General features: G+C 50.7%; 1 pseudogene; it reads left to right on the forward strand.

The window, feature by feature from the left end:
- The first annotated feature begins 271 nt into the window (after window positions 1–271).
- On the forward strand, window positions 272–4,332 carry LOC137768376 (actin-related protein 3 pseudogene; annotated as a pseudogene).
- The last annotated feature ends 699 nt before the right edge of the window (window positions 4,333–5,031 follow it).

Consider the following 5,031-nt stretch of genomic DNA (forward strand, 5'->3'; position numbering starts at 1 on the left):
GCAGCCGCAGGCGAGGAGGAAGATGGCGGGACGGCTGGCAGCCCGTGGGGTGGGCCGTGGCACGGGGTATACACAATTAGGATATGCCGGAAATAGGGAACCACAGGCTATCATCTCTTCCTGTATTGCTATTAAGGAGTCAGCAGAAGTGGGTGATCAAGCTCAAAGGAGGGTGATGAAAGGTGTTGATGACCTAGACTTCTTCATTGGTGATGAAGCAATAGAACAACCTACAAATGCAACAAAGCAGCCAATCCGCCATGGTATCGTTGAAGACTGGGACTTGATGGAAAGGTTTATGGAACAAGTGATCTTTAAATATTTAAGGGCAGAACCTGAAGACCATTATCTTCTTTTGACTGAACCTCCACTGAATACTCCAGAAAACAGGGAATATACTGCTGAAATAATGTTTGAGTCCTTCAGTGTTCCAGGCCAGTACATTGCTGTACTGGCTGTTCTTGCCTTAGCTGCATCCTGGACCTCCAGACAAGTAGGAGAACGGACGTTGACCGGTACGGTAATAGACAGTGGAGACGGTGTCACTCATGCCATCCCTGTGGCTGAAGGGTATGTGATTGGCAGCTGTATTAAGCACATTCCAATTGCAGCACTAGATATAACCTATTTTATACAGCAATTGCTGAGAGACCGAGAAGTAGGAATTCCTTCAGAGCAATCCTTGGAAACTGCTAAGGCAGTAAAGGAGCGCTATAGTTATGTCTGCCCAGATTTAGTAAAAGAATTTAAGTATGATACAGATGGATCAAAGTGGATTAAACAGTATACTGGAATCAATGCTATCTCAAAGAAAGAATTTTCCATTGATGTTGGATATGAGAGATTCTTGGGACCTGAAATTTCTTTTCATCCAGAGTTTGCTAATCCAGACTTAGCCTATCTCAGAAGCTGTAGATGAAGTAATTCAGAATTATCCTATTGATGTCAGACGTCCTCTCTACAAGAATATTGTCCTCTCTGGAGTTTCAGCCATGTTCAGGGACTTCGGACGTCGCTTGCAAAGAGATTTGAAAAGAACTGTAGATGCCAGGCTGAAATTAAGTGAGGAATTGAGTGGTGGTAGATTGAAGCCCAAACCTATTGACGTACAAGTCATTACACACCACATGCAGCGATATGCAGTTTGGAGGACCCATGCTGGCTTCCACACCTGAGTTCTACCAAGTATGCCACACCAAAAAGGATAATGAAGAAATTGGACCTAGCATTTGTCATCACAATCCAGTTTGGAGTCATGTTGTAGAATTGGCTTCATAGTTATTGGGGTTAGGGAGGTGAGGAAGAAATAATCTTTCTGATTACCTGTTTTGTCTGGATGGCTGGTTTTGAGGTTGTAAACCTAACTTGAAATAATAAGATGAAACATAATAATACAGGAATATTTTAATAAGGGTATCGACATGCGAATGTAGAGGAGAGCCAAAATGATTAAGTGTTTTTCTTTAGATTGAATATTTGAATTTTATGTGTAACAAAAAGAAGTGGGTTTTAGTTCTTTCTGTGCCCTGGTATTTTGTACATTATTGAATTACCCAAGATTTGATGGGATTTATCGGTATGTCGATAGCTCTGTAATGCTTGAATTGTACACTCTGAAGTGTGCAATGCAACAGCTTGTTTATATTTTGTGCTTTTTATACTATGAGGAAAAAAGTCAAAGAAAAACTAGTATTTGTGGGGAAAAAAGTGACCAAGTAAAGGATAAATACAAAAAGTAGCCTATGAGACTTGGCGTGCACACACACACATGGGACTCCAGTTATTGGAAGTGCTTCCGTACCCTGTGCCCCGCAATGGTTTTCTTTGCAAGTGCCTTTGGAACTAAGAAGCTGGTATCTTGGATTAACTGATGGCTGCTCGTGCTTTCTGATTACTCGCATTCTGCTTCTCGCTTTAAAGGAAAAGTAAAGACAAGACTGTTGGACCAGTATTGCAGTTCTGTAGTGTCATTTCTTATTAAAAAATGAATAATTTCATTACCCAAGTTGGTATATTTAAAGCCTAACACCATTCTAATAAAGGCACAAATTCCTTTTTAATACTTGTTTCCAGCTCTTTAATCTCTTTATAAGTTAACTAATAAATCTATTTTCTTCAAAAAAAAAAAAAAAGTACGGGGTATAAAAGTGGAAACTTTCCCTCCCTCTGTTCCCATCTCACAAAGCTAGGACCTCTCCATCCTGGAGCTTCTAGTGGATTCACAAAGACACGCACGTACGTACCACACGTGCATGTACATACACATGTATGTATATGTATATATACATATATAACATTTAATTGTATATTTATATATAAACAAAATATTATTTAGCATAAGTAACAAAATCTACAATGTACATTGTCCTGCAATCCCTCCCTTCAGATTTCATGTAAAATGACAGGTTTTGGTTATTCCCTGGTATTATGTTACGTGGATGTACCACTATCAACAAATGTGTCTTTTTTTAAAAAAAATTAATTAATTAATTAATTAATTTTTGGCTGTGTTGGGTCTTTGTTTCTGTGCGAGGGCTTTCTCTAGTTGCGGCGAGCGGGGGCCACCCTTCATCGCGGTGCGCGGGCCTCTCACTATCGCGGCCTCTCTTGTTGCGGAGCCCAGGCTCCAGACGCGCAGGCTCAGTAGTTGTGGCTCACGGGCCTAGCTGCTCCGCGGCATGTGGGATCTTCCCAGACCAGGGCTCGAACCCGTGTCCCCTGCATTAGCAGGCAGACTCTCAACCACTGCGCCACCAGGGAAGCCCAATAAATGTGTCTTTTAAAGACCTTTAGCTAGTTAAAATATTAAAGCACTTCTTTTAAAAAAAAGTAAGCAAACAGAGCTGGCTGAGCAGGGGAGGAGAGCAGCTAGCCAGAGGGCCCTCTGGGTGCCCACCGTGATGCCAGGTTGAGTCCGCCCGGCTCCTCCCCACTTCCCCCCGAGGCTGCACCCAGCTTACCGGCTCTTTCTCCTGTATGTTCCCCTCTGATCTTCCTCAGCAGCCAGCTGTTGGCGGGAGCTGGAATGGGTGTCAATCCCGCATGGGGGGTTCCAGCTGGGAGGCCAGGGGAGGGGGCAGCTGGGCTCTGCCTGCAGCCTGAGGCGGCAGGACCTGTGTGTGGACAGGACCCAGGGCGACAGGTGACACGTGACTGCATTTATCTGCAGCGTGTCACACTAGTCTTATCCACACTGTAGACCAGTGGCAGGTGTTACTGGAATAAATACTTGCTTCCAGTGCGATCGTCTAGCCCACAGTCCCTGGCACGCAGGTGCCATCTCCCCGTTCACGGTGCCATGTAAGGAAGACTCTACGTGCGTGGCCCGAGACCTCCTCCTGGACGAGGGGCCGAGGGCTGACCCCTGCGCTCCTCTCTGGCGGAGACCACAGACCCACGCACGCTTCAGAGCCAGGACATTTTCACCATCACTGAGCCCCCCTCGCTGCTCCGATGGGGACGGAGAGGGTCGAGGTTCAGACCTTCCCAAGGTCGCACAGGCAGCTGGTGTGGAACCTGGAATAAACCCACTGCCTTTGCTGAGTTCCTCCCCCATGTCTGCACTCACAGCCTATTTTCCCTGTTATATTGCAAACTTCTAGAATTTGGTTTGCCCAAGAATCCCCTGGGGGGCTTCATAAGATGCAGATGACAGGAGTTCCACCAGGAGCTGTGGTTTCGTGGGTCTGGTGTGACTGGGGAATTGGAGTATTTTGTAAGAACCCCCAAGTAATACTGCCGCAGGGGGTCCTTGGATCCCACTTTGGGACGTTCTCTCCTAGAAAGTAGGAGCCCACCCGTGTTCATCTCTGCAGCCCCCAAACGGCCCTGCTGTTTAGAGAGAATAATAATAATAGTCCGGTCAGAAAGCTGTTCTGAGTGATCACTGCAGGGGAGCTTAATCTGGGGCCTTTATCACACGAGTGATGGGAGAGCTGAAAACTGGAAGGGAACTGGGTGGGGGGGGGTCACACAGAGCCAGAAGCGCTGGAAGCTGGGGGGCTGGCAGCCCGATGGTCCTGTACCAGCATCTGGCTCAGCCGCGGAGGACCTGCCCCAGGGCAGGTGTGGGCCGAGCAAGGAGAGCACCCGGGTTCCTCGGTCCAGCCCATCTCCACCCCCCAACAGACACTGTGGCTGGACCATCCGGGGCCCCTGCCGCGCGTCCTGCCCCGTGAGGCCCAGCAGGCACGGGAGCGGGCGAGGCAGCGCGGCGATGGGGTGGCGGAGGCAGCGGGCGCGCGGGAGCGACTCGGGCTCTGCCTCTGGACCGGACGCTCCATCGTCCTGCCCCTGCTCCCTCAGCCTCCCGCTGCCGCAGGAACAGCGTGACTGGGCTCCCATTGCACAGATGAGGCGAGGCGGCAGCCCTGGGAGGATGCCCTGGGCGGGAGCTGGACGTGGGCCCCCACGTGGAGTCACCCAGGGTCCCCCGAGTGGGGCTCGGCTTCTCAGCCCACGTTTAGCCTGGACACGCAGCCGGCCGTGTGGCCGTTAGTGGATGGGGGTGCGTGACCATCCCCAAGCCAGGGGGGTGCTGTGTGGAGGGGCTGCCTGCCGCTCCTCCTGGCCTGAGCGGTGAGGGCTGCCACCGGCCCGTCGCCCACCGCAAGCCCCGGAGGCAGGGAGGCCTGGGTGCCGGCGCCGCGGCCGTCACGGGCCCCTGACCCAGGCTCGCCGTGGCCGCCAGCTCGGGCTGTTGGCCTGCCCCCTGGCTTTGGGGAGGCGCTAGTTACTCCTGGGAACTGACCCCCGGGGGCCTGGGCTGGACCTCCCACCTCTGTGTGCAGCAGCCTCCAGCCTTTTACCTCGGGTGCGCCCGCAGGGTGTGCCGGCCGAAGGGCCCGCATCTTGCTGACGGTTTGTTTCAAAGGCGCCAGGTGCCCCCGTGGCCTTCCATCCAGCGTGTCTGACCGGCCTGATGAGGGTCCTTAGTCGTGGAAGAGTTACTTTAATTTGAGAGCAGGATCCTTCCACTTTAGGACTTGGCTGTGTAACTAGCACATTTCTAGATGTGCACACGAAGAACCG

This window comes from Eschrichtius robustus, chromosome 8 (assembly GCF_028021215.1).
Source record: "Eschrichtius robustus isolate mEscRob2 chromosome 8, mEscRob2.pri, whole genome shotgun sequence".
Taxonomy (NCBI): Eukaryota; Metazoa; Chordata; class Mammalia; order Artiodactyla; family Eschrichtiidae; genus Eschrichtius; species Eschrichtius robustus.